At 38.0% G+C, this 22846-nt stretch overlaps 1 long non-coding RNA gene across 1 annotated transcript in view; it reads left to right on the top strand.

Moving 5' to 3' along the window:
• The first annotated feature begins 20717 nt into the window (after nt 1-20717).
• LOC122813430 overlaps nt 20718-22846 on the top strand; it is a 30750-nt gene continuing 28621 nt past the window's right edge. The window contains exon 1 of the long non-coding RNA XR_006366683.1: nt 20718-21198. This is a non-coding gene — a long non-coding RNA (uncharacterized LOC122813430). The remainder of the gene's footprint in view (nt 21199-22846) is intronic.

Below are 22846 nucleotides of genomic sequence, written 5' to 3'. Positions count from 1 at the left end.
CAATAGAATTTAGGGTAGAAAGCTGGGTGGCAACTTTATCAGAAGCACCTGCAGCTACTGTACCCTGAGAAGTATCTCCCAACTACTTAAGGAGATCTCTTTGCAACCTAGTAAAGTCAGTTAAATAGTTCAGTGAATGGAGAGCAAAAGTCACTAAACTGAACATGCATTTCCCATATCTATCCATGATCCTAGACTCTCTAGTAGGAGGATGGATAGACGAGGAAGTCTTAGATATCTCCTTTTTGGTGGCCGCCGCCAGCACCATGGCATCAACAGGGACTCCATTGGTTAAGAATGCTTTGTCTGGTGGGGCTGATATAAACTTGTTAGACCTCCTAGGGACAGGCTCCATGAACTCCAGTGACTCCCAAGCCCTGCAAGAAACCAACTGCATGAGCTTATCGAATGGCGGAGGAACCCAAGAGGTGGAGAGTTGAGACCCGAAAGCCTTCAGGAGAACTGACTCATCCTCAGTAGGGCTTTTGGACTGCCAATCACCCCTCTGCCTAAGGATCTCAAGTATCTCAGCAAAGGAGATATCTTCAGAGGGGGACTGTGGGGACCTTTCTGACTCATCCAAGTCAGTGTCAGATGTTAAAGACTTCTGTGGGGAGTCCAAGTGTCTCCTCTTGCACAATCTCTTCCTGAGAACCTCCTCAGTGGGAGCTTCTGGTGAGGTCTCGGAAGAGCAGGGGGCACCTTGTGGGGCTACCTGGGGCTCTAGGGCTCAACGCTTAGCCTGGACAATGGAAGCAGAAGCGGACACAGGCACTTTAGTGGATGAGGAAGCAAGGCCTGAAGTCGAGGATGTCTTGGGGGACAAAGCTCTCCTCATGGCTTCAAAGACACCACGGCTCCAATGGGAAGGAATTGACGGATCCAAGGGAACTTTCAAACCCTCTCCCACTGAGGCAGTGGGCTCCAAGCCGGAGGTAGGAGCTGAGCTCATCCGAGCCAAAGCCCCGAGAGGAAGACTTGGCACAGACAGGTCAGTCTGAATATCCTCCCTAGATCTGACTGGAGAGTGTCGGCTCCTAGGGTCCCCGATCAGTGCAGAGGAAGTCAGAGTGGATGAGCCAAAGACACTGGAGCAGGTTTCTGCTCCAAAGGCTCCACGATCAACAGGTCTGCTTCTTCTGGCTCCGAAGGGCAGATACAGTGAGGAGGAGAAGTAGCCAAAGCAGGAGTAGTGGTCTTCGGCTCCAAAGATTCTTGGGTCGGAGCCGACAACAATTTAGCAAGACCAGGTGACTGTAAAAGCTTCTGCACCAATTGATCCATATCCAAATCAGAAAGGCTGACAGATGATCTAGATGAATGCACCGATGGTGCCAACTGGAGCAATGGTAATTGAGGCACTTCGGATACCAGCTCCAATGCTGTGGGCTGGCTCTGAAAAGAAAAGACAGTTGGCTCTGAAGTCTGTGGAGCCAATTGTCACTAAGTCATCAGACTTTTTTATTTTTTTGAATGCTTGGAGTCCTTAGAATCAACAGATGACTTAGAGGACTTACAAGATTTGCTGGCCACATCCTGGTCACTTAAAGCCTCTTAAAAGTGGTGTTAAGCAAGCCCCTGTCCATTAACTTCCTTTTCCTCTCTAACAAAACTCTGTGGACAACCCCTAAACAATACACACAGGTAATATGTCCATCAGTAACTGATTTTTTCTGACTGCAGTCCAGGCATTTTTTGAAACCCGACTTGGGATGTTTGTCCTTATCAGCCGTCATAATAACTACTTTAACACGGAAACCAGATATTAAACACACACACACACACACACACACACACACACACACACACACACACACACACACACACACACACACTCTGAAACAAACCTGAGATAAAGAATCCAAAAACTCTGTACAACTAGAAAAAGCCTGTTAATAGCCACTAGAAAAGCTATTTAAACACACAGTCTAACATATAACTACACCAAAACACACCAGGCCAAAATTTTAAAGAGTAATATTATGAACATACAGGAAGGGGAACTTCAAGGAATCTATAAAAGCTAACTATCTAACTATCCTAGTCAAAAATTTAGTAAAAATATGCAACAAACTCCTAAATAGAAAAAGTTTTTAAATTGTACTGGCCCAAGCTTGCACTGGAACCTCCGATCAGATGCTGTGGCAAACTAGATCTGAGGTAACTCACAATGCATCATGGGACAGGGGCTCTGCCCTCGAGCTACTGGAAGACCTCGAGCTTTGCATGTGGCCATACTGGAGCCGATGGATCAGCTCCAAACCCATCAGTCAAGAATGAACGGCGAGATTGAACAACTTCACATTTGGTGATATGCAGCATAAAGGGATATTAGTGTGGAAGGGAGAGTAGTGTTTGGATGATAGTAGTACTATGGGGTGGGGTAGAAAAAGGCGGGATGTGTGTGTGGTCTATGGTGAGTGGGAGTTGGTGATAGGCAGAGTAGTTAAGTAGGTTTGGTTAGGATAGATATAAAACTAAGGAAGGTGGGTGTGGATGGGAATGGGGGTCGGGTAGAGGACCAGAGTTAGCCTGCGAGGAGCAATGGTGAATGGAGCAGGCAGAGATCCTTTCCAGATGGAGAGCAGAAAGGAAAAAAGACTATAAGCCAGGAACTAAAGGTAGGTTTGCTCCCCTTATCAAACCCAAAAGGAATGTAGCATGCTGCAGAGCAGTACCAGTATCAGTGCACAAGGTAAAAAAGCAAGTATTGTAGAGATTGTAAGATAATCTGAGGCAAGTGAGTTTTGAAATTGCCTGTAGATTGTGAGTCTGTCATTTTAAGTCCGAAGAGAAAGGAAGGGAATACATATACAAATAGTAGAACTACTGGGGGGAGGACGGGAGGACAGCTAAGAAAAAGGAAAAATGGAAGTTAGCTCTTATCCCTGGCAAGTTCACACCTCATTTGAATCTTCACTGTGTTCACAGCCTTGAATTTACACTATAAAATGGTAACTGTGTAGCTAGGTTTTTGTAATGTATATCTGCCTCCCAAACTCTTACAGCAACAAAGCTCGTCCAAGCCATAAATAAAAGTAGGACAATAGGCTGAACAATATGGAAACTTTTTAAATATTTTGGTCTTACAAACTTAGTTGATAAAATAAGTTTTGCATCACTGTTTTTAAGATTTTTCTGGGGGAAATGAAGTCTGAAACTGAAATGTCTGTCATTAATTTCCAGTTATTGATTTGCTAATACAAAAGTATGAGTCCAAACTGTGGATATTATGTTACAATCATTACTTTTGAGAGGTACAAATGTGTGAATCTTTGATATCTGAGGCCTATTACTTGGGTAGGAGACAGATTTTTTTCACATAAATCACTGCTGTCACATGTTGAAGTCATTGCTGTAAACACAACCACCTTTTACTTATATTGCCAAGTAACAGTAAGCAAAGGTATGCCATTCATTTGTATTATTACAATTCTTTTCTATTCCAAGTTCAGCACTTACCTTGTAAATCTGGCAGGTTATAGTTCAGGGCTGACTCTGTCTGATTCTAGGAGTACACAGCCTTTGGCTGGATAAGTAAATGTTGTTAACATTGCCTGGCATCAATGTCGCCATATGTATGTGTGTAAGATGAAGCTTTTAGCCCCTTAAATGGTGAGCAAGTGTGCTATGCATTGCCTCTTAGCCAATGCAAGGGCATATTGACCATGCCTACATCTGTCTGCATCCACAGCAGTTGCTGTTTCACCCTCTGATTCCTCACCTGCATGTGGCTGTGGTTACCTTGCCAGTGGTTGTGGGATGTGTGGCCCATCCACTTTTTGATCTTGTTGAAGCTGTTTTCTCAAGATGATGTTGTAAAGCATGGCACAGACTGTGACTATTTCAGCCCATGTACAGGGATTGTACTGAAGGGCTCGCCCAGATGTATTTAGGCACCAGATCCATGACTACAGCAACCCAAACACACAATCTATGATATTTCTTGTTTGAGCATGAGCCTCATTATAGCATTCCTCAATTGGTGTGTGTGCATTTCTGGTGGGCATCATCAGCCATGGTTCCAGTGCATAACATGCATCCCCCCACTAAATCACCCTGTGGGATATCCCCCTAGTAAACATGTCATACAGTTGGGAGTTGTGCCAGATATGTGAGTCGTGGTAACAGCTTGGATTGCCAGCACACACATTCAGGATGATTCTCTTAGCATTACACATGACTTGGCAGTTAAGGGAGTGGAAGCCCTTTCTATTTATGTACACCCTTCCCTGTCCCCCAGGTGGTGCTTTGATCTCTATATGTGTACATTCTATGGCACCTAGTATTTCAGGGTATTGTGCTACAGGGTAGAACTCCTGCATATTTGTGGCCCTGTTTTCAGGTGTACTGCAAAAATATATGTAGTCACTGGCATGTTGGAGCATATCATTCTGAAATTGATGGAAGGTACTGGATGCTGATGCCTGTGACACCCCCAGCATGTCCCCTGTTGGTCTCTGAAAGGTCCCTGTTGCTAAAATTCTAAGTGCTATACATACCTTTGTCTCCACCTGTACTGGCTCCCCTCTGTTTGCCCTTGGTCTGAAATGACGATGTCAGAGGTTGCAAGAGTTTCTGTAGTGTGTCTCTATCCACCCTGTAGAGCTCTACAATTCCCACCTCATGCAGATTGTGAAAAATTAAACAGGGTCTCCTTCTTAGCCATGGTCTATTAGCAGCAGAAGCAGCAGCATAGATTTAAACCTATTGCACCTACACATTAATTAATTTAAAAGTAGCCCCTAACATAGTTTCTGTGTACAGAACTTTCTGTGACTGTATTCCAATATGTTTTAGAATTCACAGGCAAAACCAGCACAGAGTCTGCACTGCTGCTTTATAGCTTGTTGAATATCTCCTCCATCTTGGATTGGTTGATAGCATACAATTCAGCTGCTTATGCTGTAATTAGCATACCATGGTGTTTACCATGTCTGTGTGGCTCTACACAGTGTATAGAACTGCTTAATCAATCCAAATTGGTGTGCTATTTTGTGCTTATCATGCCATGATGCCACACAGTCTTAGTGGACCATGTAAGCTTTATTGAATCTGCCCCAAAAAGTCTATATATGGCATCAAAAGACATTCTGTTAACTTTATATACCTCCATTCATCAAAATATAATTGAGTGGTTGATCAAGGTATTGCTCAAAGACCAAAAACAAAAATATTATTTCAAGAACTGAGGGTTATTATTAAATGTGTGGATATATGGCCTGATTCTGTAAAGTTTGTGGAATCCAGTGCATTACACCAATATCAGTGCCAAAGTTGCAGATAATAATATACTATATAAATGTGCCACAGTGAACTCAGAATATCTTGAGGCACAATGGAGTATATCAGCAATAGTGGTGCACTGAACATTACATGCAAGATATCTGTAAGCAATGAAAAACATCTACCTCAAAGTATGTGTGACAGATACACAAGCCCAACTGTCATTAGATTGTGGCCTCCATTTCAAAAGCTATCTGCAGAAAACTTGATGCTAAATGACATTTCAATATATATGGGTTTCAATCAGATCTTTAAGCACAGGTATAAGGTGATTAGTGCACATACTGATGCATGATGGGTATTCATTTGGTCTAAGCAATATATATATATAGCAATATAAAAATGCAGGCCTGTAACAAGGATCAGATGTATTTTGTTTAACAAAATAGAAAAATTAAACAACATACCTGTCTTCTTCCACTGCTTCTCAAACCTATGCATCTGCTCTATGCTCAGGCCACAATTCTGGGTCTGGTCTTCATCACCTGAAAAAAGAAACAGCAACTATGAATGATGTAATCCTCAAATAACAAGGATATACATTGCTCAGATTAGGTACTAGAGCTTAATTTCAAAATAACATCAGATAATCACCACACACATTTTGCAATGTAAAACACAAGTGATTATGGCTTTGAATACAGATTGAAGGATGTAAGATTTAAACCTGCAGCTGTAACATACATCCAAACTCTAACCTCAACATCTACCTGCCTAGTTAATGCATCTTGACTGAGAGTGGGTGTTGTGAATGCAGTGAAAAGAAATGGGGTTATGACATCACCTGGATGGAGGATGGACTACTAATATGGTTCAAGGCTTAGGATTTCAAAAAATGAACATGCGCTGGACATGTAGGTAAATACTTAGCAAGAATGAAATAATGTCAGTACTGTAGTCACAACCACTAATAGCAATGAAAAATCTTCATTCCTCAGACAGTGGTACAGCGGGACAGTGTCATGTATCACATAGCTTCTGTTAACAGAGACATAAAAATGCTGTACATCACGGACACAGTAGAGTATGTAGGAGGATTAGTAGAGTATGTGGGAGGACTACATTTAAAGATATTCCTTGGAAAAATGCTCATCACATATCAAATGCATACAGTACATCATTGTATCTCTGTTCTGCATTTCAGCTTTATGTCTGACCATATGACTCCCTCAAAAGACAAAGATGAGGTGGTTGTTGAAATGAATTTAATAATGAATGACAAAACAACACTTGATAGCACTTGTGAAAATAATACCATACCACACAAAACTTTGTCAGACATAAAGGACCATTACAAATTACAAACATATTTGTAGGAATTCAGCAAATAACTGAGTTCCTCACAATGATACACAAAATAAATGTTAATATCAATAAGCAGATATGTAGAGAAGAATATCTGACTGTGTGAAGTAAACCAAGATAACAATTTAGTGATATGTTTCCCTTATGTGGATTTGAACCCACAGCATACTAAAATATAAGTATGCTGGTTAATTTCCTTATAAACAAAGCTAACAGGCAGCACAACCTTCTTCTGAAAAAACAGGTCCTGCATGAGTTTATCAGTATTCCTGTGGAAAACAGATGACTACAGAAACTTCCAATATGCATTGGTCATTGTAATCTAAAGAAATAACAGCTATCAACACATAAGGGTAACACCCAACAATGTGTGGAATTAGTTGTAGATGGCATCACCTATTATCAGCTGGAATATATAGCAAAGCTGCTGGCTGACAAATTCAGCTCAAATTGTATCTCCCCATCACTCCCAGTTAATTTTCTTACAAGCAAAGCTAACAGGCAGCACAAATGTATTCTTAACAAACAGGTCCTGCTTGAGTTTATCAGTATTCCTGTGGATAATGGATGAATATGGAAATTTCCAACACATGTTGGTCATTATAATTGTAAGAAATAACAGCTATTAACACATAAAGGCAACATCCAACAATGTGCAGAATTAGTTGTAAATGGTATCACCTATACTCAGCTGGAAGACACAGCAAATCTGCTGGCTGACAAATTTAGCTCAAATTTGAAATCCTCATCATCCCCAGTACTCCCCCAAGAAATACCATCCACCACTCCACTACAAATTATCACCAAAGAACAGGCTACCACCACATTATCTAAAGATAAATCAGGGCTTCAATAAGGCCTGAAAATATAAAACAGCAAAATCCACAAAAACAAACCAAATACACCAAAACAAAAGCTGGTGCCTGGACCCAAAGCAACTATTCACAAGATATCCAATAAAAAACTCCAAACTTTTAAAATTCAAACACTTTAATGGTGTAAAAATAATAAAAATTAGCACTTTCATTTAAAACAGTGTTAAACTTCATCAGACATAGTACTGAACACATTTCCCAGAATGTATGCAGGAGTACAGGTTGGGGGTAGGTTTGTCAGGACCAGGTCAAGTATATTAAAGCTTCTAGTGAGTAATTCTATATGTTTTTCTTCTGCATTGGTATTAATAAAGTATAAGAACTGCTGAGCATATCCAATTTTAGAGGTTTAAATGTGCCAATCAGTGCTTAGGTAGTTGAAGTCCCCTAGAAAGAATATATTTGGTTTGATATTTATCACCTCAATGGAATTAATGTAACTTTCATGATCTTTGGGGGCTACATGTATGAGGACCTTTATCTAGCAATGAAGTAATAACCTGATTAGTTAAGAGTGACTTAGATCTCAATGAGCTCCAAGTTAGGGGTGTTGGTAATCTGACATGAAATGATGCAATTGTGACAAAACCAATACTTCCCCACAGTGCCTGAAGGTAAGATACATGCTAAACCATGGTATGGCGGGAATGCTCTTTTTGCAATAAAATCACGTCTGAGTAACTACAAAGATATGCAAGAGTGCTGCAAGTCCTTGCATCTATGTGTTTAGACTCCTAGAATTGCAAGCTCTATAGTTTAAATTGATATTAGGATATCTTAATATAGGCATTTCTTGGAGGGGGGGTGGGTAGGCAACCAATTCTCTTATTTTACTCCTGTATCAGCTGTTACTTGTTCTTCCAGTTGGGTGAAGCTTTCAAGCAGTTTTGCATTCAGGCAGCAAAGAGCAACAGGATAATATAATACTATGCATTAGTCATATACTTGTGAACAACCTTGCTACACAAGGGGCAAGGAGCAACAACTTACACTTTTATACTAAGCCATATTACTAGATTTATGGAATAATAAAATATGGTATAAAAGCGAGTGGCAATGAAATAAATGAGATAAGGAGGAGTGAAGGGGCAGACCAGGACTTACTAGGTTTTTAAAATTCAAATGCATAACTTACAGATGCCCAAATTTTAGAGATCTAATAACTCTGGGTCATCATGAGCTGTGGATCAATGGCATGGACAGGTTTAGTATAACTATAGCAAGGTCACATGTATCAGTCAATCCTTATATTAATTATCCCATGGGATTAAATTACCTAGATAGATTATATTAGCTAGTATGGCTTTCACATACATATTAAAATATACCTATATCGAGATATACTACAAATTCAGGCAAGTGATTAAGAAAAATCTGTATTAATAAGGCATTGTAATGATTCCTATCAAAATAACAAGCACTGTCAGAATTACACAATGGGTATTGTGAGAGATGGTATATTATTTAGTTCAAAAGCTCATGTAATTATAGCCATCAGTTTATCTTGAGTGCATGTGTATCCCAACTGACCTTTATGATAACTGGCCTTATGATTTGCATTAATTTATTGTGCTATATATGACGGTATTCTTTTCAGGGTGAATTAAAACCTTCATGGCACCAGCTTTAGAGTGCTACACAAGCATCATGGTGGTCAACATTTTGATAGTTAGAACCATGTATACAGTTTCCATTCCTCCACCCCTCTCAAAAAAAGAACAGCTTAGATTAATAAACCAGTAACACAGGACAGCTAGGGTATCATTACGTTTTCTTCAGACAGGCTTAAGTACCACTGCAACATAAGAGTTCTAGCAGGTTATCTAGGATTAGTTTTTTTTCAACCCAACAGGCCCCTGTAGCACACTGTTCATCCACACAGTGGGTGCATCAAGTTGACTAAAGTTTATAAATACTCAGTATATTATGCAAGGACGATTATTAGGTCAGGTTGATCAAGGACAAAATACTTGATTAATTGTGTGGAATATTAAGGTTGAGTGAAATATCAGAGTGAAGCTTCAATGTAGCTAACACGACTATTAACTGTATGTTTTCTTTTCATTACATTGTTTATTCTTCAGGCACTCAAATCTCCTTGGATAAGATTAATATCAGAGACAGAAGAGCTGCTTAGTGAATTAAACACTGAAAGAACCAATAAGAGCTCAGGAGGGTCTAAGAGAGGAAGGCAGCTAATCATTTCAGATGTGCAACAGTGAGGAATGTCCCACCAAACAGGATGAGGCCCAATAGGTGTGTAGATGAAGGGTTGAACACTGAGCAGATGATAGAATGTCAGTTAATTCCTGCAACACCTATAAGAGGAACATAATGACCTATCAGATGCTCTGGGGGCACATCTGGTTTAAAAAACAGTCTACTGAAGAATACTTGGAAGAATTTTTAATATCACTCTTTGTAAAGGGTAGGTCATGTCTTTTTTAACTAGCTTTAGACAAAGGTTTGGATCAGCACAATCAAGCTCTTCAGGTACAGCAATTAGAACTCAGCATGCTGGTAATGGGACTCTTCAATCTGACATGAGCAATGGGTTCAAGAAATTGGAAAATCTAGCTGATACAGGGTAGCCAATATGTAGTAACAAAGACAGAACAATCCCTTGTGTCAATGGAACTTAATCTTGCAATGCAGGAGTAGTCACTAAAGAAAGCATAACTGGGGAGGACACAAAATGGCCCACAACCCCAATATAATTAAAGACAAAATTATTTGAAGGGATCACATTGACATATTTGAGCTTATAGATGTGGATGGCATTCAATGCTTGTTGGATGTTGATGGTAGAGAATCCAAAGATCTGGTAGCAGCTTTTGCAGTGCTAGGTAAAAAGCACTTAGCAAACTGGAGACCAGAAACTGGGATAGCTAGATAGTTCAATTTATACTTTTCATGACCATTATATTTGAGAAGAAATCCCAATAACCATGTTATCAAATTCTCTTACTTTAAAAGGGATGTTATTCCACATTCTTGGAAATGCAAGGGTAATAAATCTACTCAGTGTGGCTTTGTTTAAAAGAACTTTGAAATATAAGTGATTATAAATTATAAGTAAATTAACATTTTTTTTTATTTTATTATAAGTAAATTTACACCCATCTCAAATTCAGTACAGTCATTTTTACCTCATCCTTGTAAGTAGTGTAAGCTAAAACAGCCTTGCATGTGTAAAATCTGTTAGAATCCACAAAGTAATGGAGTTTCAAGGCCATCTTAATTTAGCCTGTTGTGTGGTTGCTCTAGACAGGATGTTTATTAGATCATTATCAAATTTGGTCAAGTATGGAAGGGCTAAGCACCATTAGGTCTGCATTACAGGGAAGATCAAAGAAGGCTATGACTCTCGAGGATTTTTCTTTCAGAATTTAATGTGATCTTTCTGTGGCAGAGTAACTGACTATCACTGTATGCTCTACAATTATATACAGATAATGTGGATGTGCATGGCAGGGGATTATACCTTCAAGGCAAATAGTTTAAATTACTTCTTATTCTTACCCTGAGAGAAGAAAACACAGCATCACCTTTTTGGAGATGATGCTGATTTGGGTGGCTACTTTGGTTTGACAAGATCAGATCAGGAACTACAAAGCTGTAATTCACTCGGATTATCAGGCAGTTTTAAAAGTACTACTGAAGAGTTTCTACCAGACCCATGGTGGTGGTGCTACGGTAGTGTTGTCGCCTCACAGTAAGATGCTGTCCGGTTTGATTCTCAGCTAGAGCGTCTTCTGCGTGGAGACATGTGTAAATGGGCATACCTTTGTTGAAGGTTGTGTGTCAGGGCTGGTAACTCAGCACGTAAAAATCAACTACCGATCATTAGTGGACCGGAGTTATGCTGTGGCGACCCCTAACCGGGAAAAGCCAAAAGACACAAGCAAACAAACTGAAGAGTTTCTACCATTCTAAGAGGGTGCAGTCAGTTCTGAGACTTTTAGTTTTGCTTAGTTTACTAACTAATTTAACTTTTTCTGCTAGATATGTTCTAGGAAACTAGAACACCATAGATTGCAGTCTGTCACAATTTGAGATTTTTCAGGTTCACATGCTTGGTTCTACATGTTCACCACTTTCCCACACCAGTTCCACCAGAGATAGGCTTGTTTGGAGAGGATCGATGTTGGTTCTGCTGACCAATTAATGGGTGACCAGCTTCAGAAAAGCTTTTACATCAGCCGTGACATCCTTTAAATCCTTTTATCATCAGCAACAAAACCCAGAAAGGCATTGGCCTCTTTCATTAATCATTCACTACTTGTTTTATAGATGTTTATTAAAAGAGGCAGCCAACTCAATCTAGATACACTTAGCCACATTAGGTTGACTAGCCAAACTTTTTGGGCTAGCTGACTTTAAGAGCCATTTGTGAGTTAACAGGATCAATAAAGGGTGAGGCAAAGTGACGAGAACTATCCAAGATTCTAGGTGTCCTACAGGTTCATAAATAATAAGCAATCAGTCTGCAGACCATTTCAAGGCCAGCTAAAAATCCATATTCAAAATGTTCTCCTAGCCTCAAGAAAGACAAAACAAGATAGACTGGAGGAGAATTTGAAGCTGCCCATGCAGTTACATAGGTTTACCATGAAGGTGACAAGGGTGCTACTCTGCTTGACATGTATTACAACTTTGTTCTAGAGGTGAGGAATATGTTGGGATATGAATCTATCATGCTAACATGACTTATTCATTTGTTGATTTAGTTTTTGTAACTCAGTATTTGAAGTGGCATTTGTTCTGTGAAGGGATAGGAGGTCAGATAGGGTTGGATCTTTCATGCCACAAAAGACTAGACATTGAACTCTGTAAGAGACTGAATACAGAGACACTGTTGCCATTCACTCCTGATAAGATTTTTCAGACCACTGATCTTTTTAGTTATGACTTTCTGAGGTATCTCAAGATGTGTGATGTGTTTAAACACATGATAAAAGATGCAGTACATTCGGTCAGATAATATATGAGCTGAGGAGAATTAAGACTTGTCTGGATCTACAAGAGATTCTTTTGGAAATTGAATAGGCCAGATAATAGGCTTTCCAAACTACTGTGTAGACATGATGGCTAAATAATAAGGAATGATTAACAAGATTTGATCGGATATGTGCATCTCTGATGTAATAAGTAAACTTGATATGTTTACCAAAATGAACTATGCTACATTTTTTTTACATTTATTTTGAAACTATTGTCTTTCTATCTATTGCTATTCTCCTGTGGCATTGACAATTAATTAGCAAAGTTGAAGTGGGCTTGGCATAATGGTTAAGGTATTTGGTTCATAAGCACACGGTACAAGGTTTGATTTTGACTTTAACCAAATGGGGTTCAGTTAGACAACCCGTTAGCTATCCACAACAGAAACAAAGGATTTATATTCAGATTTACAAGTCTATCAATAATGACTGCATGGGAATAGTGTTAAAGGCCATGGCCAGGTTTGCAGTGCATAACTACTAGCTACTGCTTCAGTTACATTTTCAAAGAAATTAATGAGGTTAAAGAGGTAGGCTCTTCCTTTGACAAAGCCAAATTCAGGGAGGGTATTATTACATTCTTTCATTTGAGGAGTCAAGACTTTTACAATTTTGTCACATAGATGAATTATATTCATGGCTTTATGCTGGTGCTTTCTGGGTCAGTGAACATTTGTAGTCCCTCCAGTAACTTGATAATAGGTTGACTCATGAATTTGTAATACATGGGATAATGAAGCCCAAACCAATCAAGTCATCACACGGAAACAATCTTACTTAGGACTAGTATTTATGCTTCATGCCCAGTACATTGGGTCTGGAATTTGCACAACATAAATTATACTGCATCACCACATATATTTAGATTGCCATCAGGGGACTTACTATCTCCTAAAGATGTGAGTAGCATGTTCAACAAGACTTTACCCAGTCAGGGAATCTCCTCTAAGGGTTTCAGTCCCCAGTCTTTCAGGACTAGCAGGACATACAACTTTGCAAGCAAGGATAAGTCAGTGGAGGTGTCAAAACATACTGGAAGGTGGATGGTGATGGACTTTTTAACATATGTCAGGTAAATCCAACTTTTGAATGGCTTTTTCAGATTACAGGCAACTACTGGTCCAACATCATTATTTTATCTGTGTAGCAGCTTCCTGGGCAGCATTTAATTTAAAAGTGACAAAGTTTAACCTTGATCTAGCAACTTGGTGGTTTCATGAATGGACTGGTAAGTTTGAAATTGTTCGGTATCTGTGGCCCCTATTCCTTATGCCATAGTCATACATTTACAAGCTTGAATTTGAACTGACTTTGCTTTGCTACAACATAGGTATCTGACTATGATATTATTATGGTCAGCATTAGTACTGAAGCTTGACAGGAATGGGATTGGGAGACTAATAGCAATCAAACTTTCCAAACGTTTTAATAATCATAGAATCTTGAGACGACTTCTTATTATAGGTTTTCAAGTGATAGAGCACTCTTTGTCAAGCTAGACACTGATATTTATTCCATTAATGGACAGAATTTAAATGACTTTGGGTATGACCTGTTGAATTTACAACTGTTAAATGTTCTACAAAAGTATTAGTTTAATTAATTATTTGGCAATGTATAAGAAAGAAAGGTTATGCACCAGAGATTCCAGACATTTGAGCTATATAATTGTGTGAAGGCAATTATGGAAAGTTTTATATACATTGTAACTTACTACCCAGTTTTGATAGCATATTTATGTGAAGATCAAGGTGTTTTTGTTGTTACAGACACATTACAATATGTAATTCACTTAGGGAAGGTCATCCATGAAAAGGGGAAAACAGTCTGTGGCTGCAGACTGATGGATGGTTGCATTGTGGCCTCACCCACATATGGATTCCCATTTCTTTTCATTGGTTTGCAGGTTTAGTGACTTTTGTAATAAGAGGATGAATATATAATTGCAGATTTATTCACCCAGGAAGCCAATGGGGGCACAGTTGACACCACCTGGCTGACCTGAAGCCAGGTTGTCATGGGCAGGTGAACACCAACCAGCAACATCTGGAGACATTTGATGAAAGTGTTCAATGTTATACAAAATAGTTACTTGAGAAGGCAAATGTTATTTATTGTATAATTGTAATCCTAATAAATGAACATACTAACAGTTGCGTTTGTGGCTATTGGCTCAGGACATGGGACAAAAGAAGTTTGCACAGCAAATATTTTGTCTAGGATGTAGTCCCTGGTCTACAGGCATGGCTCTTGACAGGATTATTTAAGACTCCTCTCAATCTGAGATGTCATTTTAGTGATACAGCCCCACGTGTTATAACACATCCATACTGCCTCCTTTTTATCAGGTCTGTGTTTGAATAGTTACAATGTAGCCTCACTCCTCTGTGGATCCCCCCTTACTTTTGATAGGCCTCCAGGTTTAGTGATCTTTTCCATAATGGGACAAATATGCAGGTGCATATTTGTTCACCAAGAAAGCCAAGCAGGCACTGTGGATGTCACTCAGGTTGAATTGAAGGCAGACTGACATGGGTGAGTGAAGGTCAACTGGCAACATCTGGAGTCATTTGGTGAAAGTTGTCAATGTTATACAAGGTTATAAAAGTGCTTATTTCAGAAGACATATGGTATTTGTTGTTTTATTGTGATCTTAATAAACAGTTGCACCAACACTTGTATTTTAGGTTATTGGGGTAAACGTGGGACAAGAAGCTATTTAATATTGTGTTATGTATTTCTAATTTACACATCTGTTCACAGGAAATGTTTCTTGTAGAATAAGTTGAAAGATGAGACTTCATGACCTGACACTTGTATTCTTAATATTCAGCTGCAAACAGCTAAGATAGTGAGGTTTAATGCATTGTATGTTTATCAATCTAATTGCCAGTAGAGATGTTTATACAGGACCAACAAAGATGCTCAAAAATTAACATAAAAGCATGTCCTTAATCAATTTGTTATCATAAAATTCAGCTTAAATGTTTAAACACTGCTTGCTTTCTGAACATCAGATTAAAGGCTGATGGAATACTTAGTCTATAAAACATTTTATAGGGCTATGTGCTGCCTATGCACTGAAGCATCAGTCAAAATGTATTGCTTCACTGAAGCAGCTAGCAGCATTGAACTTTTTTTTATTATGATTTATTACACTCAAAATTCTTGTACACTTGATATAAGATAAAGGAGTGGTAGTGTTGGGAGAGAACTAAAATGTTGCCTGTATCTATTAACAATAAGGAAACACCTTTCCTTTTCTTCTGAGATCTTAGGATTGTATAAATTATGATAGCAGTGCTTCCAAAGGGAGTAGCCTAATAGTCACATTAATGTATTAATTTTCATAAAATCTTCATCACTGCCCTCAGAATGAGCTGTGAACTGCTTTTATTTTGAAAAGAAAGAAAAAAATACCTTTAAAATCCCACCACTGTCTTGAGCAGGTAACAGTCATCAAAATCTCCCAAACATCAGGTTTGATGATGTCACACACACACAAAAATCCTACAAGGAAGAGGGAAGCAAGAAAGGACACAAAATGCCAGAAATGGAAAGTTCAGAGTAGTATCACAGTTTCACATATTACTTTAAAGTTTTCTAAACCATTAACATTTTAATCTTATATACTGTTATTGTAAATGGAACTCGGCCAGTATAAATTAAAAGAAGATAAAATTAATCTTCATGGCACTAGAGATAAAATAGTGAGAGGATCCAGAGATGTTGTAGTTAAATAGCTTCAAGCAAGGCAATTATGACAAATAATATGTACAAACATTTCAAAGCCATTCATGGTGGTAGATATTAAGAAATGCAATAAATAATATATGGTAAAATTACTACTCTACACAGATATTTATTTTGCTGGTGCTGCGGTAGCGTTATCGCCTCACAGTAAGACGCTGTCTGGTCCGATTCTCAGCTAGAGCGTCTTCTGCGTGGAGACATGCGTGAATGGGCGTACCTTCATTGAAGGTTGTGCATCAGGGCTGGTAACTCGGCATGTAAAAATCTACTACCAATCATTAGCAGACCGGAGTTCCGCTGTGGCGACCCCTAACCGGGAAAAGCTGAAAGACGCAGCAACAACTATATACTTTTATGGAGGGGTGTTTAAATTCTGAACTCAGATTTCATCTTATATTTACTAAGAATTTTCAGTGTCAGAGTAGAAACCTCACTGAGCTTTGTGATTTAAATAACCGGGTGAATCTTTGCAGACAAAAAGAAATTAATGTAGTAATTTCTCACTTACCACAACTTACTTGAACATTACCTTGTAGTAGGATAAGTTTAAAAAATCATGAAATGAAACATAAAGCTTACAAGTACTAAATATAATCTATTATAACTGAAATCAGTTATTTTTATGCCAAGATGTTAAATAGCAACGGATAATTATATCATTGCAATAAACAACAGTTTTATGGATCACCATGAGCTTAGACAGCTCAGTTGTTAGGGAAACAGCAGTATGTTTAGGTTAGGGAAACCGCAATGTGTTTAGGTTAAATGTAAACAGACTAAGATCTTCAGAATCTATATATGACTAAACAACCAGTATTAATTATAATTATGTTATTATGCTATTTTTCATAAGACAACTCATATTGGCTATATAATATAACAAGTTTAGCAACATGAACGCCTTACAGTGCCATGTCTGACAAACATTGGTATTGACTAAATGACTAAATTAGAAGATTTTTAAAGAAAATTTAACCAAAGAAATCAAAGAATTTATGTCATACAATAATAATGGAGTTATAAGTGAACTCATTTCATGGGAGTCTTACAAAAATCATATAACTGTCAAAATTAAATCCTGCAGTAAGAGGAAACTCAAAAATGAAATTCAGAAAAAAAGTGCAAGGATCTAAAATAGTGCTATTTAAAAATGAAAGGAATTTCCTTAAAGCAAATAAAAAATAAACAAAAAATACTAAGATAATCATCTTAAATGAATAAAAATGAACAAATGCTACCAAGATATTCTATCCCATAAAATAGTTGAATAAAAAGTAAAAATGCATGCTCGTCCAAGGACCTTGACAAATTGGCTAACAGGAGTAAGTTAATATTGAGGCAAAACTACACTGAGGCAAATTATTGACCTATCTTCAGGGAAAGAAATCTCAGATACATATTAAATTCTATAGCTATTTTGCCATTATAATTTGTCAATGGGATGAAAAGAGAGCCTGTTTTATACCATTGAATGTTTAGCACTGACACAGTGCACAGTCTGCAGTCTATGCTTTCCTATCTAGAAAATACTTTTCACACCACAGTTGATGCCCACATTGGTTGGCCTTTGGCCTATACAACTCTTCCCCCAATTAGCCCTATCTACAGTCTGTGTAGCTGTCCACAACTCCATTATTAGGTTATTTATTTATTTTTATCGAGGAGGAATGATCAGCATGTTTCTGTAGGGTGGGCGTAACCGCACAGAGATGCAGGGAGAACATCCATAATCTACACAGGCATTGACCTAACGTCTGGATCAAACCTTATCCTTTGTGCATATAGAAGGCAAAGACCTTAACTACTATGCCAGCTGTGTGCCTTGGATCAGAAGGGACAGACCAACAAAGCTGCTATATGCAGATGATTTGACATTAAAGGCAGACTCTGAACAAGATCTTCAGCAAAAGATAGGGGCACATGGGATGAAACTGAGTACAGATAAGACAGCTGTAATGGCAGAAAAGGGGGAAATCAAAAGAAGCTGAAACTGAGATAAAAAGGTAAAACAGCTGAACAGGTTTAAAGCATCAAGTATCTGAGGAGATGGTTGAGGAGAAGGGAAGTCTGAATGAGGAGGTCAAAGCTAGAATCAGAGAGGCTGCAGCTGACCTGCACAAAGTGTTTGGGTAGCATGTCCCAGAAGAATGCCAAAGAAGCTTAATAGTAAGATGTAAAAACCGTGGTGAAACCAGTACTATAGTATAGTAATGAAACCAGGGTAGTGAAAGCAGAACATCTGATAAAATTAGAAATGATGGAGCTAGAGGAGATGGAGATGTGGTGACTGAGATGGGTGGTATGATGCACCCAAAGTGACAGATAAAGAAATGAGGACATCAGAGCAGATTCCCAAGTAACTCCTATTGCAAAGAATATCAAAGAAAACAGATCATGGTGGGTTGGGGGTTGGGGAAGAGGGAAGAGAAAATCAGGAAGAGCATTTGAAGCTGATTTTGGAAAGACAGGAAGGAAAGCAAAGGAGCATGGAGACAGATGGATTGTGTAAGAGAAGGCATGACTGTTCAACAAGGTAGGAAAATGGCATTAAATTGAAAGAGATACTGACAGTTGACACAACACCCAGACATCATGTCAAAACTGGGGAATAGGGTATTATGGATAATGACTTTTCAGAAGCAGGCAAATATATTTATATTGCATTTGTGTTTGAAATACTTTTGCACTTCTTTTAGGATCTTTTATAACTAATGTAAAATGTTTTCATTAATTAATTAGATTATGTAATTGCATTTGGAAGGCCTCTATAACCCTTTCTGTTATAATGAAGTCTCCAGTGATTTCAGAAATCTATCATTAAATGCTTTGTAGTACATGGAATGACATGATTACCCTACAATATCATGAAATCAACAAACCAGTTAAGCACAAGATGTGATTTTAACAATAGTTAAGCATCCTTGCTTAAGTTGCTAAGATTAGGTATTTACTAGGTAGTTAAATCTGTCAGTAAAGGCCAGCAAGCAACAGCGGCAGAACTAACAGCAGTTTTCTTTCTGCTCATACCTCTCAACCTCTTAGAGTAAGGAATCTGGACAAAGCCATAAAAAAAGTTGTACAAATAGGGACAATTTAGAAATATTGATCTTACAAAATTAGAAAGTTGATAGAGTAACAGGTTTTGTGTTAGCATGAACTTTCTGAAGGGTATTAAGTCTACATCTCAAATATCTGTCATTGTTTTCTAACTTCAATCTTTAATGATTTGTCACTTGCCAGATAGCCACAATTTTATGAAAAACAGACCAAACATATAAAGCAAAAATCTGAACATTCTGCGGAAATCTGTATAGTTGAGAGATATGTAAATTCTGCCTTTTGTCGCTGTCAGTAATCTACCCCTGGCATTCTTTGTAAAACATGAAAATGTATTACATGATCTTTCAGACAATACTCGTTAAGTGCTTTATGGCTTTGAAAGCCGACAAAACACTTAGCACTTTTTTTGCTTTTTCCTGTAACTACATAGAGCAGATGAAGCTCTATGCACTACAAAAATTATGATCAGGTATCACATTCTCTCGGCTTATCCCGGTTAGGGGTTGCCACAGCGGAACTCTGGTCCGCTAATGTTTGGTAGTGGATTTTTATGTGCCGAGTTACCAGCCCTGACACACAACCTTCAACGAAGGCACGCCCATTCACGCATGCCTCCACACAGAAGACACTCTAGCTGAGAATCGAACACGACAACGTCTTGCTGTGAGGCGACAACGCTACCACAGCACCACTACCGTGGGTATGATCAGGTATCACATTATAACCCTAAATTATGTGTTCATGACATGGATGCACAAATTCACTTTTCAAGCTTTGTTCTTAAGGTAGATTTATTGGCATCCATGTCTCGAACACATAATGCTGTGGTTGTGACCAGTGAAATACACACAATCCTCTGTGTTGTTTGCATTATATTTTTTATTCTTTTTTGCGCTTTTTAGACAAATATGCTAGCAATATGAAAAAACATCATGACCAAAAAGAATTTAAAGATGCCATATTTTCTGCATTTTGATTTCTGTGTATATAGTCTCAACTCTTTCTCCTTACAGTACTTAAATGGCAATGTAATGTTTCATGGTTATTTATCCCAGACTATAACTGTAAATCTGAAACTGCACCACCCTACACCAAACTGCTAACAGAGAAAAGTAAGGCAGAGATGAATCTGAATGAATTATATTATAACCTAAAATACCTGCCTTAAGAAAAACAAGACATATGTGTTTGTGTGCATGTATATATATATATATATATATATATATATATATATATATATATATATATATATATATATACATACACACACACACACACACACACATATATATATATATATATATATATATATATATACATACGTGTGTGTGTGTGTGTGTGTGTGTGTGTGTGTGTGTGTGTGTGTGTGTGTGTGTGTGTGTGTGTGTGTGTATTATAAACTGTATACAGTAATCTACATGCAAACAGAATAGTTATATGTCTCTATCTCTATACGTCTGTCTGGTATTTGTCTATATATGTATATCAAGCTATGCTGTATTTTAACAGGAAGGCACTTAGTCTTCTAAATGTAGTAAATACAAAAAGTGAAGAACAATGTAAAACATGAACAAGCATGATTATAATCTTCCCAGGGAGGCCAGTATAACCTATAAAAGGATACATTAGTTTTAAGGAAGAATGTAGCTAACCATGCAAATTATGTAACACTTATGTAACATAAATGTGATCTTGTAAGCTCTGTTATGAAAACTGTTACGAAACTGTTAGATGAGGAAAGTTGTAAATAGTTTTTGAAAACTGCCTATATATAACTTGGCTTACACTACTGAGACAAAGATACAGCTTTGTTTTCAAGACCAGAACTCATTTCATAGTGAGAACATACAAGAATAAAATGCTGAAGGCTGTGATTTTACTTCTTGCAATTGTGCTCATTCTGGATCCTGCACCAGGTAATTCATATATGAAACATTTCAGAAATATACTCTTAATTACTTAGCTCTGAACAAGTATCCAAACTATTAATAGCTAAAATGGTAGGGTTAATAATGACGGGTGGTTAATTAAGGTAGTAGTAACTGGTTCACTATGAGCACATGACTTTGAATTTTTAAATAAAAAGGTGGCACTTTGTGTTATAGTTTTATCTGAAGAAATCCCACAACTTTGTGGGACGAAAAGCATTTAATAAAACGTTTTGTTCTGACTGTATCCAGTTGATTCCAGTGTCTCTCTACCGTTTGGAAAAAAGTTATAAACTCATTCCCTCCGGTAGCGCTCTTTTGAGTGTATACCTTTAACTCCCAGTGGGTGTGGCTTCAGCCTTTAAAAAATGAAGTTATCACCTTACAGTTCTAACAAATGCTCATTTACAGAGTTCAAATATCAAAACAATTGTGTTTGCCATCATGTATGCTTCAAGATAAAATATTCTGATACCTTGTATGTAACATGGTTTTGGAATTATTAATGCAAATATGAACATGCAATATTTGACGCCTAGAGGAGCAGTAGGAGGTAACTGCAGAAACGCCTGGAGATGTCACTCGGCTGTAATAAGTTGGTGCTGTGTGGTACAGTGGTTCATACTGAAGCATTACTGTACTTGGTTTTCCAGTTTCGTTCCTGGCAGAGGACCCTACTTCATGTAGTCTGTACATTCTCCATTTGTCTGCATGAGGTACTATTTTTCTTGGTGATCTAGTGTTCTCCCACCTTATTAATACATGCTGTTGCTGAATTGGTGGTCCACCATATTTCCTGTAGAAGTGAAAACTGTGTGTTTGTATATATGTGTGTGTGTGTGCTGTGGAACAAAATCCCGGTACATGTGAGGCAGAGCACCTCGCTGGCCTTGTTCAAGAGAAATCTTGACCAATGGATGGGAGATCGCAGATATACCCCAGGGATTACCTCAGTGTCACTGCTCGACAGAGGCACAGAAAAATAATGGGTATAGTTCCCCATACTAAAGGGGTGGCCTAAGCCACAAAACGATGGGCTAGGCTTGTAAATGCCCTCGGGCAGATAGCCTAGTATGAACCTATGAACCTATGAACCTATATACAACCCCAACTCACCCCATACACAGTGGTACACATATACATATATGTATATACATATATATATATATATATATATATATATATATATATATATATATATATATATGTGTGTGTGTGTGTGTGTGTGTGTGTGTGTGTGTGTGTGTGTGTGTATGTATAGAAGATGTTCATAATAAGCATGAATCTAATTAAAAGACAAAACAAACAGCAATACTGATTTTCATTGTACAATTACATCCCCAAAACATGGTATCTCAAAGCTACATTAGTCCTTTGAGATGTGGATCTATAACACTGAAATGTCAATGCTTTCTCATACAAACCTCATTGTATAGAATTCCAGTGCTTCTGCTCATTTTCTGCTCTCTGTATACATTTCATCCCTGTTGTTCTTGTTTCTCTTAGTTTACCTTCACTGTTATCACTGCACCTCATGGCTCCGAATCTTATTCTCTGCAATCCTGGTTCTGATACCATGTAGCTCTCCTACTTTGGACACAATAGTGCATTCTGTTCAAGCAGCTTTATTTTATAC

Source organism: Protopterus annectens, chromosome 1.part1 (genome assembly GCF_019279795.1).
Source record: "Protopterus annectens isolate FY-2018-M chromosome 1.part1, PAN1.0, whole genome shotgun sequence".
NCBI lineage: Eukaryota > Metazoa > Chordata > Ceratodontiformes > Protopteridae > Protopterus > Protopterus annectens.
The sequence above is the reverse complement of the archived record's forward strand: the minus strand, read 5'-3'. Positions and strand labels throughout refer to the sequence as shown.